Genomic DNA, 15,853 nt, shown 5'->3' with positions numbered 1-15,853 from the left:
AGGCGGGGCATCTTGCCGGATGTCGACGTAAAACTCTTTGGTGCCTCAATTCCAGTAAAAATAGAACACAAGTTTTTGGGTGTGGTGTTTGACGAGAAACTCACATTCATTCCTCACATAAAACGACTCAAACAAAAATGCCTCAAAACAATGAATATTCTGAAAGTCTTAAATCACCAATCATACGGTGCAGACAAACAGATTTTGCTTCGACTTTATGCCGCGTTGGTGGGGTCACGGTTGGACTACGGAAGCGTTATGTATGGGTCAGCCACAAAAACCGCACTAAAAATGCTCGACCCTGTGCTTCACTTGGGGCTTCGCCTGTCTTGTGGCGTATTCCGTACCAGTCCTGTCCTCAGTCTTTATGCTGAGTGCGACAAATGGTGCTTATCGTACCAGCAAATTTTAGTTGATCTTTAATATGCCTCCAAAATCTCATCAATGAATAGGCACCCCTTTAAACTGGTTTGTAATGATACGTCCACAACTAAGTTTTTTTTAAACCACCCATCAATTTCTGTTCCCTTCTGGCAGAGAGTGAGGGACGAGGTGAATATTCATGAGGTCTCCTTATTAGACACATTCAAATCATCTCACACTGATGTTGTAGCATCATGGCATCTCCGTCCTCTGTCATGTGATCTGTCTTGCATACGATACAATAAGAACAAGACACCAAGAAGTAGGATTTTGCAGCATTTCATGTATCTGCAGGATAAATACAGGGCTGCAGAGTTTTTCAGCGATGCATCTAAAACATTCACTGCAGTGTCTTGTGCTGCGCATGGCAACAATTTCGCAGCATGTAGAACAATAAATGTAAAGACAAGTATTTTTACGGCAGAAGCATATGGTACATTTCTGGTTGTAAGGCACATAGTTGAACATAATATTCCTACATCAATCATTTATACAGATTCGGTGAGCGTCGTTCATGCATTATCATCCGGAAAGTCATCAAAAAACCATGTCATTAATCTTGTCTTTAAACAATTATGGTTGCCTGTTTCTCATACCTTGGGGTGACTGTGTGTTGGGTGCCAGGCCACTCTGACATTCGCGGTAATGAAGTGGCGGATGAAATGGCCGCCAATGCTGCACTCCGGAACACAGTAAACTTGGCAACAGTACCTTACACAGACCTCAAGCCACACATTAGACAACAACTCCGTAAAACTAGGCAAGCAGACTGGAGCGAACAGACAGACAACAAACTACACGTAATAAAACCACACTTGGGACAATACACTACTGACTCACACAACAGGCACATTTAAGGTACCATAGCTAGGATACGGATAGGCCATACGCATGTAATGCACTCGCACCTGCTCACGGGATCTCCGAGACCCGTGTGTAGCAGGTTGGGGAGGGCCTATCCGTAGTCCACATACTCATACAATGCAAGGCACTTCACACAACACGACACAAACACTTCAGAGAACTCTACAGACACCATATTCCCCTACACCCATCGTTGTTTCTGGGTGACGATGCCATGGCTTCTGTGAAACGCGTGTTTAAGTATTTGTCAGATGTTAAGTTTTTAAACCTCATTTCCTATCATGCATAATCAAATCTGGCCCCATACACTAGCAATCATCACTATCTTTATTGATCTTACTATGTCCAGTTTACACTTTTTATACCAACTTTTTGTGGTAATCACTTCTTCTCAATAAATAACATCTCTGGCGCTCTTTGCCCTCGTCGGCTTTGCGCCATTAAATGCCAACCATCATCATCATCATCAACCATCATCGTGCGTAAAAAGGTTTTAAGCGAAGCACGTGGACGACTTCGGGCGGCGTGCATCGTCGCGATATTCTGGAATCACCATCGGCGATCCCATTGTAGGTAAGGTGGCCAACACGTTGTAGAATCCGGTAGTGACCGAAATGCTGTCGTAGAAGCTCATCACTAAGTTCACGTCGTCGGATTGGTCCAAACCGACACACAATCTCCTGAGGGGTACTCGGCGTCTCGGCGTCGCAGGTTGTAGCGTGCGGTATCCACCAGCTGCTGATCCGTTATACAAATTCAAGCGAGCTGGCCGGCCTTTTCTGCACGTTCAAGGTGGAGTCGAGCATCGGTGTCGGCCGTCTTCCATACACAAGCTCGAACAGTGTCATCTGCGTAGTTGGCTGGGTCGCTGTGTTGTACGCAAACCTGACATACGTGAGGACTTCGTTGCAAGTTTCGTGTTCAACATCGACGTACATAGACAGGAAGCCTGCGATCGTGTTGTTGAGATGTCCCGTAAGTCTGTTTGTTTGGGGGTGGTACGCCGTCATTCTTCGGTGATGTGTGTTGCTGTAGCGCAAGATTTCTTGCATGAGCTGCGCAGGTAAGGGCATTCCCCGTTCCGGGATTAGGACTTCAGGTGCTTCATGTCACCGCAAAACTTGGTTTATTAAGAAATTCGCGACTTCTTGTGCAGTCCCCCCTTGGTGATAATGATATTTGTTTGTTTTTTTGAGCAAGGCTAACGAAGGCCTAAGAGCGCCAACACATGAGTGTGCCGTTTCTGGTGTATGCTTTTAAGTAAAATAGAAATGTGATAGACTACTGCGGGGTGCATAGAGCCCCTCATTTAAAAATAAACTCTGGGTTGAGTCTGATGGTGATGGCGTTAGAGTAAAGAATGATTGTTCAATCAAAGGTACCCCAATGAGCGGCGTTGTTATCGCATGTGGTATGAGATGCCTTTAAAAATTCAATGTCTCCAATGTAAGCAAAAAGATGTTTACTAGGAATGACGGTTTTATCGCCTAAAACAATGATAGATGAAGTGGAATCATTTCAGTGTACAGTACCCGGAAATGCTTCTTTCTCGCATTGTTGAAGTGCGGACATTCAACGAGAGCATGGATTACTGACAGACGATGTCCCCAACTGCTGCATCGTGGCGGTGGGGCTCCATTTAAAAGATGGGAATGATTGGCATTTGTATGACCTACACGGAGTCTGCACTTGTACACTTCTGTTTTTCTGTGATGTTTTTCTGTGTAGTAGCTGCAAATTTGGGTTTTATAGTGTGGAGTTTGTTTTCTGTCTGTGTGTCCCAGTGTTGCGGCCCCCCTCTAAGAGTGCATCGACCCGATGCTAAAATAAAAAAAAGTTCAAACATTACAAAACAAAAAGTCCGTAATCTTGCATAGTAAGATTCCAAGTAAACCACGTGGACGACTTCGGGCCGCGTACGTCGTCGCGATGTTCCGGAATTACCATTGGGGATCCCCTCAAAGTTGGCCGATACGTCGTAAAATCTGACATGGTCCCATATACCGCAGCAGAAGCTTCTCACTGAGTCCGCGACGTCGGATGGGAGTCCGAACCCAAACATGATCCCCTGGGTGGTACACGACGTATCGGCGCCCGAGGTTGTAGCGCCCGGCAGCTACCAGCTGCTGGTTCGTTGTACGAACTCGAGCAAGCTGGCGGGCCTCCTCAGCACGCTGAAGGTATCCTTGGACGTCGGGGTGGAGGTCGTCTTCTACATAAGGAAGCATGGCGTCAAGCATTGAGTCGGCAATCTTGTGTAGACAAGCTTGAATGGCGTCATGTGCGTAGTTTCCTGGATAGCCGTGTTGTACGCAAAGGTGACATATGAGAGCACTTCGTCCCAAGTCTTATGTTCAACATCGGCGTACATTGACAGCATATCTTCGATTGTCTTGTTCAGACGTTCTGTTAGACCGTTCGTTTGGGGGTGGTACGCCATCGTTCTTCTGTGATTCATGTTGCCGTAGTGTAAGATTCATTGCATAAGCTCCGCAGTGAAGGCCGTTCCGGGGTCCGTGATTAGGACTTCAGGGGCCCCATGTCGCAGTGCAACTTCGTTTATGAAGAACTAAGCGACTGCTTGTGCAGTCCAGCTCGGAAGACCGGCGGTCTCTGCGTAGCGCGTCAAGTAGTCTGTCGCTACAACAATCCACTTGTTCTGTGATCGTGATGTAGGGAATGGGCCTAGAAGGTCCATTCCAATCTGTTGAAAGGGCCTCGATGGGACGGCGATTAATTACAGAAGTCTGGCGGGTCTTGTCGGCGGTGTTTTTCGTCGCTGGCAGTCACAGAAACTCTGAACGTAGTGGGTGACGTTGGATGTAAGGTGGGGCCAGAAGTACTTCACCTTCATTTTTGCTATAGTGCGATTTGTGCCGAGATGTCCGGAAGACGGGTCGTCGGGGCATGCTTCCTAAATTTCGTCACGGAGGTCTGCGGGGACAAGTAGATAATTCGTTCTCGTTCCCGGGCTGAAAACCTTCTTCACGAGGACAGAGGTTTTGAGGCTGAATGCTGGTAAGTTCCGCTTGAAAGCCCAAGGCCCGACGATGTTGCGTCCTTCGAGGAACTCGATCATGACGCGCAGGTCGGTGTCGGCACGCTGCTGGGCGGGTAGGTTGCTCTCTGCCACTACTCCGAAGAACACGTGGTCTTCATTCTTGTCTTGTGGTGGTGGGTCAACGGGGTTCCAGACCGGCAGTCGACGTCGGAGTGCTTCCTGCCGGATTTGTAGGGTATTGTAACGTCGAACTCTTGCAGGCGCAAGCTTCACCGCCCAAGCCGGCCAGAGGGGTTCATCAAATTGGCGAGCCAACATTGCGCGTGGTGGTCTGTCACAACCTCGAATTGTCTACCATACACGTATGGGCGAAATTTTGCAATGGCCCAAATAATTGCCATGCACTCTTGTTCGGAGGCTGAGTAATTTTTCTCTTCCTTCGACAGACCACGGCTGGAAAAGGCGATTAATTTTTCGCAAGCGCTTTGCTTCTGGACGAGAACGGCTCCCAAGCCTATATCACTGGCATCGGTGTGCATTTTCGCTTTCGTTGTTTTCGTCGACATGCGCGAGCACGGGAGGGTTTTGCAGGCGTTGTTGCAGCTCGCAGAATGCTTTTTCTTGGGCGTTTTCCCAGGCGAAAGGGGTGCTAACTTTTGTGAGCCGCGTGAGTGGCTCTGCAATGCATGCAACGTTTGCGACGAAGCGCCCGTAGTATGTGACCGGTCCGAGAACTCTTCGCACGGCATTTTTGTTATTTGGTTTGGTGGAGTTTGCTATGGCTTATGTGTTTGCCGGGTTAGGCAAGAGTCCTGCGGCATTGACGATGTGTAGCAAAAACTTCAGGTCCTCGCAAGCGAAGCGGCACTTTTCAGGCTTTAGCGTTAACCCCGACATGCGAATAGCCACGAGTACAGACTCCAATCTTGCGAGGGGTTCGACGAAATTTTGGGTGAATACCACAACGTCGTATATGTATACGAGAGAGGTGTAGAACTTCAAGGCAGCTAGCACAGTGCCATGACTCTTTGAAACGTTTCTATCGCCGTGCACAGCCCACACGGCAGCACCTTGAACTCGTATATACCATCCGGGGTTATAAATGCAGTCTTCTCTCGGTCTCTCTCGTCCACTTCAATGTGCCAGTAGCCGGTCTTCAGATCCATCGATGAGGAGCACTTCGCATGGCAGAGGTGTTCGAGGGTGTCGTCGAATCGTGGCAGGGTGTACACGTCCTTTCTGGTGATTTTGTTCAGTCACCCGTAGTCAACGCCGAACCTTAAATTTCCGTCTTTTTTCTTCACAAGTACGACCGGCGCAGCCCACAGACTTTTCCCTGGCTGTATAATGTCGTCGGTGAGCATGTTGTCGACTTGAGTCCGGATGGCTTCTTCGCACTCGTGTGAAGAGACGCGGTACGGTGACTGAGGCACTTATTATTTTATGTTCTTTTGACTTGCCTCACAATATCTATGTCGGGTAGGTCGGGCTCCATCTTCGGTTATTATCCGGTGTTTCGCCAGAGGTGCCTGACGTAATTTTGAGTTCTACGAAAAACACTCGCTGTAGTGACGCAGCAAAGCAAATATTTTCTTCCGTTCTTGCGGTAACGCCGGATTCACGTCGAAGGAATTCGGAAGCTTGAAGGTATCTTCGGGAAAGCGTTCATATTAGGCGACCGCGATCACGTCGTTTGTTTCTTGCGTTTCTTCGAGGAACGCAATTGCAGCGCCCCTGTTTAAATGCTGGTGTTCCTCGCTGAAATTTGTGACCAAAACTTGGGATTGGCATTGCTTAAAGCGCGCAATGCCTCTTGCGACGGAGACACAGCAGTGGAGGAGCAACCTTTGACCACCCTCTACTATATTGTCGGCGTCAGGAACAGCATCTTCACAGTACACGGTGATCATCAAGCTTGTGCGGGGTGGCAGGGTGACATGCTCATCAGCGATCATTACAGCAGCACGGTGTTCGGGGTTCGGTTCCGTCGTCATAAAGTGATTGGAGGGAAAAGTTAAGGACTTGTCCTGTAGATCAATAATTGCACCGTTTTGAGTCAAAAAATCTATTCCAAGGATGACGTCGCGGGAGCAGTCAGGAAAAATAACGAATACCGCAGGGTACCTTGTGCCGTCTATGGTTACGCACGATGTGCACGTTCCACTTGGCTTCACAAGGTGCCCTACTGGTTTTTGCATGTTTGCACCTTCCCAACTGGTCATAATTTTCGTAAGTTTACACGCAAATGGTCCGCTCATTACTTAATAGTCGGCTACCGTGTCTATGAGGGTGACTACATCAAAGCCGTCGATGGACACCTTGACGTCAGACCCCGCCTTTCTCGAGTTCCGGGTGCGTCAGGGCATCGCATCTCGGCTTGTGAGTGTTGACTGTCGCACACTGTGCGTCGTCGTTCTCGTCGTCTTCTCAGCGGCAGATTCGGTCATGTCGGGTACGTGTCGCGCCGTGTGGCTGTCGTCGTGTTCGGGACTCTCGTCAGGGTTAGGTCGGGTCGTCGAGATGATGGCATATCATGAATCACTATCTTCAGCGAGTCGCTGCATCATTGCAGGTTTTTCATTTTTCCGCTTTTTGCAACTTTACCTCCCGAAGTTGCTGCTTGTAGTTTCCCCTGCGTGGGCTGAGTACCTTCCACTTGAGAAGTCAGTATTGCTACGGCGGCTCGGCGGGTGGTATGGGTAGGGCGAAGGCGAACGGTTGAAACGGGCTGTGCCACGGCTGGTTCGAGAAAGGTAGTCGCCGATCTCACGTGGTCATTGCCCAGGGAGAAGGCGAGGTGTGTCGACGGAAAAACTACGCAGTTCAAGTCTGTTTTATGGGCAACAACGATAGATGTGATCGTCCTCTCCGCAGTTGTAGCACAGCGGACAGTTATTGGTGGTTCGCCAAGCATCCGTCTTTCTAGGCGTCTGGTTTTGGGCTGAGCACGGCAGTACGGTTGATGGCGGCGACAGTGTGGACGGCGCCGAGAGTAGACAGCGGTACGGCGGAGCGTCGTGTAGACGGGCTGGAGCAGGGCGAGGTCAATGAACAGCCGTAGAGCAGGTCATCGCCTGTGGCTCACGGGGTGCCTCGGATGGCATAGAAGTGCCCAAAGTGTGTTGAACCTCTTCGCAGATGACATCAGTCAGGGAAGCAACTTCAGGTTGCGCCGTCTTCGGAAAAAGCTTTCGAAGCTCCTCCCTGACCACTGCTGGGATGGTCTCGCGCAGTGTGTCGGAGCTTTCAGCCCCGGCACCGATCGTCTCGGAAAGAAGAACGTTGACCGGGCGACCGTACTGCCTCGATCGAACTTCCAGCGTCCTCTCCATCGCGGCCGCCTCGGACGCGAATTCGGTCACCGTCTAAGGAGGGTTGCGGACAAGGCAAGCAAAAAGCTCCTACTTTGCGCCTCGAATGAGAAACCTTAGTTTCCTTTCTTCTGTCATATCCGGATCCGCAAGTCGAAACAACCTCTTCATCTCCTCAACAAAGATCGCTACCCTTTCGTTGGGGTGTTGCGTGCGCGTTTCTAGCAAAAGTGCGGCTCGTTCCTTTCGCACGACGGTGGCGAACGTTTTAAGGGACTCGCTTTTGAAGAGAGTCCAGTCAGTGAAAGAGCTTTCATGGTTCTCGAACCATGTTCGAGCTACATCCTCCAAATAGAAGACACGCCGAAGCGTTTTTCGTCATCCCACCTGTTAAAGATGCGAACAAGCTCCACTTTCTTTAACTAGTCCTCAGGATCTACCCTGGGTGATCCATGAAATGATGGTGGTTCCCGGGGTTGCTGCAGAACTACCGGATGCCTTGTGGTCATCGTGGATGCATTGTTCATGGCAACGGCCGTCTTGCCTTCAATTTATCTAGCAGTAGTCCAAACTCCGGTTCTAGGCCTTGCTGTCGGCGGCTGGCACGAGTTGTGCTTGCTTGACGACTTGAAGAGGGTTCAGGGTGCATGTAGCCAGCACCTCTACCAGATTTCACGTTGCCAAAAACGACGCAGTTGTCTTCAAGAAAAACAAGTGCATTGGAGCGAATGTGTGCTCCCCGAACAACTCAAAGAATACAAGGCGGCAATATAGCAGTCAACAAAGTGAGGTGCGTAAATTGGTGTCGGTGATTCGAATGTCATGACGTCTTCTCTGCAGCCTTTCATCTCTTTGCGCGAGTGTATATGGAACCGTCGATTTACATCCAGAACATTGTAGATCAAAGAAGATCATTCTGGGCTAGTGACGTTAGGACGAGGCAGTCCGCTTATCTGAATGGGATAGCCAGTGCGGCATAAAAATAAAGAATGGAAGGGGCGCTCCACTTGGGACGCAGATAACAAGGCCGGGCATGGCCATGCAAAAAAAAAGAATTCACTTACACATGGTTCGCGGCAGTATTGTTGAAGTACCGGAAATGTTGTTGATGCGACCCTCTTCGACAGGAAAGTGGGGCACGCTTCTTGAGAGTCAGTAATGATTTTTCTATCGCATTGAATGAGGGTTACGGTAATGGAGAGTTTTTCCGTTGCTCAAGAAAAGGTCTTCCTGAAGAACCCGAGTGCAATAGATGGTTTTTAGATGTTGTCTCTGCAACTATGGTTTTTTTGTCAGTGTAGCTCCCCACATATGTGTAGGGTACGTCAGACCGATCACATTATAGGCGTTCGTGGGCTGTTCTGCGGGCCGTCTAGCGCTCAGAATGGATGTTGAGGTCCATATTCTTCGGGAAGGGGTTTCAACAAAAAATATGTACGCCAGTCTTCTGACAGAGGTTAGGTGGGTTTGGTCTGTGCGAGGCCAGTTACTGAATTCAAAAACAAAGTGGCCCCCTTGAGTGTTTCTCAAAGACACTGGCGTGCTAGTTTACCTTTATTCAGTTCCTCAATGGTGTTAAGACCAATTTCAAGACGCTTGGTTGTCATTGTACTAATGGAGAGCCCGAGGGCTTGTTTCAATGCATTTCAAATGATCTTGTTATAGGTTTGTATGCCTGCTTTGGTTAGCGCGTCGTGTACTAAGCGATATAGAAAGGTTAGATACAAAAAAACAGGAATTAGCTCCGCTTTGTTTATGCCTAAAAAACAAAAAGAAAGCAGTAAATGAAAGCACAAATAAAAACAAAAACACTGTGAGGGGTGTGGTATTACAATTAACTGTAACTACAATTTTAGCAAGGGTAAATGATTGTCAATATGTTTTTCCCAAATAAAAACCAAGAGGTAACGTTATTATGGTGTTGCACATTCCATGTTTACAGCTCATTCTCCTGCATACAATTGAATAGACGTTATTGATATATACGTTTTTTTGTGTTGGAATAGTTGTAGTTTGGTTGTTCTGCTAATCGCACGATTACAGATTATTTATTTATCTAATAATATATATTGGTCTGTCACGTAAAGACGAACGTTATAGTCAAACAAATTCGTGGTATTACCATAAATAAAACCTAACAGAGTAGGAGGGCACCCACATAATGATTGTGACAATGTTATGGCGGACGTCTTACTGCCAACCACCGAACGTGGTATTTATTTGCTGTTAATAAACTATGGAATCTCTGTTGTTTTAGGTGACTGTAACTTTGTGAAAACCTGTGGTTCTACGTCCAAGGGAACAAAAAAATGGGAAACGCCAACTTTTTTAAAACGCCTGAAATTATACACAAGGTTCATAGTTTGACGTTTGCCTTACGATAAATCAAAATTTTCCTGCCTTTGCATCACCATGAAATGAGGACATTTCTTGACTACCTACCTTCCCACTGCAGCAATGGCTACTCTTTATAGGTCAGCACAAAACATTTTTGTGAATTTTGGTTTCGAACACCGATTTCTTATCGGAAGCTACACCGCAATAAAAACGCGATGTATTTCCCAAATTTAAAATGTTTGAATTCTAGTTGGGAAATGATTGTGTCTCATTCTGCAATCACCATGTTCCAAAAGCAGGAGCGCAATCATTATTTCAATTTCAGTTCGCACCTAATTATCTACGATGTTTAAAGGAGCTTCATTCAAAATTAGGCTCCGTTCGGTGCAATATATAGGCTGCGTCCTGGAATTTTTGATGCCATCAGCACCTTTGTTGTCATGCAGCAACATAAGAACAGGCTCGTCTGCTGGGTAATTCGAAAATAATTGAAATATTTGTACACCAAAATTTGCAAACAAAGCATGCTGTGTCAATTCTTTGAATGCTTTTGTTTGGAAAAGAAAAGCAAAACTTTACTACGTAAACTGGTAACATTGCACGCTTCAGTATAGTCGTTTGTTTTTTGTCCTATCTAGATATGTCTTAAAAAGAATCCCAATCTTCAAACTTTGCTCAGCAAATCATCGTGGGTGTAGTGGTATTTTGGACTCTTGAAAAGGCAGAAATCAACTGCCTAATGAAACGATATTTTATAACAAAGCAGGTTATCAGCTAGACACGCTGCAATATCAGATATTTTCCACGCGACGCGCTTCATAAACTCAATCCTAAAGCTTTCATGAAAATGTATGAATATCTATCCCACACAAAATCTCTAACTTGGCGAGCATGCCTCCTCCGTAATTTTAAGACATTGTTCTGATGAGTGGCTCGGAGGGGTTGCGGTTGAAATAGTGAAGGAAGATTCCACACCGCGAGACACACCAAGCGACCGCTGAAAAAACGCACCACTGAGATTAAGACGAGGGGCGGTGCAAGAAGCAGCTGCAAACCCGAGAAGCGCAGGGCGACCGAGACAGGGCAGGGTTGGGTTGGCATACCCACGTCTGGCGTCCGGTCCACATGCCTTCCGTCACGAGACCGTCGCCCTTGGTCACAAGGCGAGCTACCGTCTGGGTGTGGCTACCCGCTCAGGCACGAGTGACCACAAGGTACTGCGGCGTCGGCCCATTCCGGCTAGAGCCAGGGTTCAGGCTGCCGTGGGACCAACGTTCATGGTGCGTCAGCGGCCCCTTGCTTCTGCTTGTAAATGCCGGTTTGCTGAGGCCTGACCACGACATCCGGGTCTGGTCTACTTGGTCTCGGAGGTGTTCCGGAGTGCCTCGCACCAGCTCGCTCGTGACCTGTCCGCCAAACGGCCGTCCAAGTGCTGTGATCCTCCCCCTCGACGACTACTGTGCTCAAGCAAGCCATACATGTGAGCCGTGCTTAAACCAATTGTTTTGCGGGGCTACCGCCAGCCAGTGCCGCGGAAAGCTAACAGAACTCTCCTTGCGAACATTCCTTTGATTTACCGTTCTTTACTTTTGGTTGTCATCCAAAGTCCCAAATATATATATAAATACTCTTCGTCCTGTGTGTGCGTCCGCCATTCCTCTCACTGAGTTCTGCCCGATCCTAGAGAAACAAAAGTGGCTAGGCTGCCAGGATCCACACATTAACATCATAGAACAGAGTTGGATGCCTAGCGCATATTTCTGAAGTGAGCATAGAAGCAGTACAGATGTGGAGAACCGATTGGAGATAGTGACGCAGCTAGGACTCGCGGGTCCGTAACTTCAGTCGTGGATCGACACGCAGCGAGCGGAGTAGCATGCTGAGAGGGCGGCTGAGAGAGAGAGGCTTAACAAAGCTGCGGAACGAGAAAAGGAGGAAAGGCGCGAAGCCGCCGAAAGAGCTAGAGAAGCCGCCGAGAAGGCAAAATAAGGTGCGGAGAGTGAAATGCAAATCCTCGCGCTGTAGATCCTTCTTCAAAAAATATCGCGAAAAGGCGCACATGCTACTGCCGAAAATGAAACTATCCCCAATGTACCCAAGATAATTTTTTAAAAGCTCCTACTACTATTTGACGAACGGTGCGATGATCTTCACGCGTATCTTCAGTTTTTCGAGTATATGGCAACTGGACAGGGGTGGGCCCACGACAAATTGGCCGTTGCACAAAGTATGGGCTTGTCCGGAGAAGTGCTCACCGCGATTTGGAGGATGACTACGGATGAATTGCTTAGATACAGCCGGAAAGTCAAGAAAGCACTACTCCAACGGTTCAGATTCACTGCCCAAGGAACCAGGAATAGTTTTGCAAAGCCCGGGAAGAAGAGGGTGAAATGGGAAGGCAGTTCGCTGCCAGGCAGTTGAGCTACTTCCATATTTGGGTTAATATGGCCAATATTGTCACGTAACAACTCACAGATAGGTCGTCAGAAAGAAGGTCCATATACAAAAGACACAATAGTCACTGGCACAGTGGGGGATTGGTGACACAAACCAAGTCTAGTGGGACCTCGGACTTCATCTACCTTCTCTTCATTCTGTTGGTCATTGACCAGCGTGTTTTTACTGGAGCGCATAACAAATAGGGAGAAATTGGCCACAACAATATGCGGTTATGCTTCATGGAAGTGTCTCGGGAAGCTGGTCAAAGTCTGTGACACAACTCCCCCGTCGCAAAAGCACCGTCCCAGTGCCTGGTATGAAGGAGGAGCAGTAGTAGGTTGATTCCGTTGGTGGTGCGGCTAGCGAAGGCTCGTGTGAACGAGCCGAGGGGTGAGGGCCTAGACGAGGTCTGAGGCAACACAGACAATAATTCTAAACCTTTTGAAGGCCTCAGCGACCTAATGATCTCGGAGGAATATTACAGCAGTTGCCATTCAAGTCTTGTGGTGTTTATAAAAAACGCGAGTGCTGGAGCTTTGATGGGTTAGCGGATGTTGCGGAAGGCTTCCTGGAGGCACAGAACCTATCTAACCTAGGGAAGCTTCCAAGTGACGCTCTGGAAGGACCGGGGTGCGGCCGGCACACAGAGAAGAGCAGCACAGAAGTGCTTGTAGTGCCATCGTCTTGGAGACCGCTCGCAGGACTGTCGGAATGTGATTGAAGACAATATAGTCGGCTTTAAATGTGGCACACAAGACCACAGGGCAGATAATTGCCGCAGCAGACAGGTGGCAATGTTCAAGTCGCTTACTGTGCACTTAACAAGCTCACGAGCAGAGCCGCGGAAGTAAATTCCAGAATCGCCAAGCTGTCTAACATGGCTAATGATCCCAACTGCAAAAACACCGACAGTAATTCACCGTTTTTAGTGGAGGGGATACCAGTTGTTTTAGGACGAGTGCTCGGGAAAGCCGTAGAATCTTCTGAGACACAGGCAGAAACTCTGCCATTGTCCGCCGTGACATGGTCAATCACAATTGCTTGACCGGGAAGACATCTCGAGTTGTTCTTGATGGACACATATAAGAACTACGGGAGGCAAAAATTTAGGTCCACACGCCATATATTGTGGGAGAGGGGATTGCTACATGCATGAGTCATCCCATTTATGACCTGGTGCTCGGTAACATCACAGGCGTCACGGAGCCTCACCATCCAGACCCCGATTGGGCTTATGAGGGCGTTGTCGATGATGCAACGAACGCAAACGGCATCCAACAAACACCGTCTTCTGCACCTCTGAACCTCATTTTTGCGGTTCCGAGCACTCCAGAGGTGAAAGCATCGCTTTTAAAAGTGTCTCCGTTTGCACACGCTAACAACAACCGGGATAAACTCGAACAGAAACGACGAAAGGACCAAACATCGAAATGTTGCAAAAGGACATTACTATACCTTCCTCGAAGACGAGGACGTCTTATACCTCAAAATAGCACCTCGCAACTGAAAGGACATTCAAGGAACTCGTCGTCTTGGGATAAAGCGCGAAAAAGAACTACACGTAGAAAAGAACACAGGAGAGCGCGCTATGAGCAACTGACTTTTGTTTGGAAAGAAGAAATATTTATAACGTGAAAAAGCGCAACCTCATCAATGTTCTCGCATGAGAACATAGAAACAAAAAATCTACACAGAAAAACAGAAAACATTTTAAAAAACAAAACGTGTTATGCAACATCGTCACTTCACGTGTGGCTGCAAAAATTCCTGTTCCGCATTCTGCAGTCTCAGTGAAGGCTGACTAGCGCACACGGAACCCTCGCGGCTGATAAGGAAAGCCACAATTATCTCGCTTTGGGCTCTTCCCTTGTGTCTGTGCATGACTGTCGTCTCATCGAAGAGAGGGCTCCACACATCCTAATTGCACTCCTTACAATGCACTGCTAAGTGTTAGGTCTACCCTTCCAAGAGCTGTTGTGATCAAGTAGTCGGATGTTGAGGCACCGACCGGTCTGCCCCATGTAGGCCTTCCCGCAAGCCAGCGGTAGGCGATAGACAACCGAGCGTGCGCAAGGCACATACTACATCCCATCTTCAATCTTGCAGCCTGTGTCGTTGTCCTGCTCCGGTTTCTTAATCTTCTTTTCAACCGCGGAGAAAATCTGGGCAATCTTTCTTTCGGGGGAAAACACGACGTTCACGCCATATCGGGAACAAACTCTTTGTATGACCTGCGGCAGCCAATGCACATAAGGGATTTTTGCAACTTTCTTCCTTTCCTCTGGCTTTGATGGAACATTCTTATCCGCTAGTTTAATGGCGAGTCTGATTTTTTCGCACGTAGCGGAAATAGCATTGTCAGAAAACTCCACCTCTTTTAGCCTCTTAACCTGTGAATTAAAACTGCCGCCCATGCAACTAGTGCCCATGCGTTATCTATATTTCGAGACATCAGGAGCAACATACCGGAAGCGCTGCTGTCTATAAAAAACTTCTACTATTCTAAACGTGTATGTATGCAGAAAAAGAGATCGCAGAACTTTCAAAATAAATACAATCACCATTCGACCCTAAACCATATTAAAGAGTGACGAGTAAGCTGTGGATTTTGCGGAACTTTGTTTTTCTTCTTTGCACTTGAAATGCACTTCTTTGCACTTTGCCGTATTGTTTCCAAAATATTTCAAACAAGAAGAAGTACATATTATGCGTACGAAATATGCTGTTGGCATAGGGCTCTGCACAAACACTGATAGCCAAACTATACATAATCAATTTGTATCTCTCTATACCAGCCATGCTCCTGTATTTCAACTATACAAACTATACGGCAATACAAAAGGAAAGTAACTCTGCTCTGCTGGGCACATGCGGCCTTATTTTACTTTAATGGCGTGTGAAACTTGTAAAAACCAATTCATTGAGGTTGCATCATGTATGATACCGGTTGGCTTTGTATAACCCACAATTGTAAGAATTTATTGTTTAAACAAGAGATTACCTTTTATATGCGAATGCTATCAATATTTCTTTTATTATGTTGCCAGGATGATTGATTGTTCTTTATTACATATACGAAGTGTTTGTTTTTCTTTTATTTTAAATCTTTTGCACCTTTCCGTTTTGTTTGATTGCTTCTACTTCTCTTCGATATCTACTCCCGAGGTCGATGCCTCATTAGGAGACGTACGAGTCATGTTTTGCGATGCCTTCTGGACATACTTACAGCTATGTATTCATGCCAGACATAAATTGAAATTTAAATTGACATTACTTACCAGTGCTACCGCTGCGGCCAAGCTCGACGTCGGTTTTCAGTAAATTACTCACAGAAGCGTTAGAAATGCCCATATGTCTGCTGCCGTACAACCATGCTTAAAATCCAACTATATAGTTCGTAGAAATGAAGTGATATGTTAGAGAAAAAAATCTCTCTTCGCGTACAGTACGGCTTCAGCTCTCCGAGGAGACATCACAG

This window comes from Haemaphysalis longicornis, unplaced genomic scaffold (assembly GCF_048455015.1).
Source record: "Haemaphysalis longicornis isolate Haplotype H1 unplaced genomic scaffold, Haemaphysalis longicornis Haplotype H1 scaffold_6, whole genome shotgun sequence".
Taxonomy (NCBI): Eukaryota; Metazoa; Arthropoda; class Arachnida; order Ixodida; family Ixodidae; genus Haemaphysalis; species Haemaphysalis longicornis.
The sequence above is the reverse complement of the archived record's forward strand: the minus strand, read 5'-3'. Positions refer to the sequence as shown.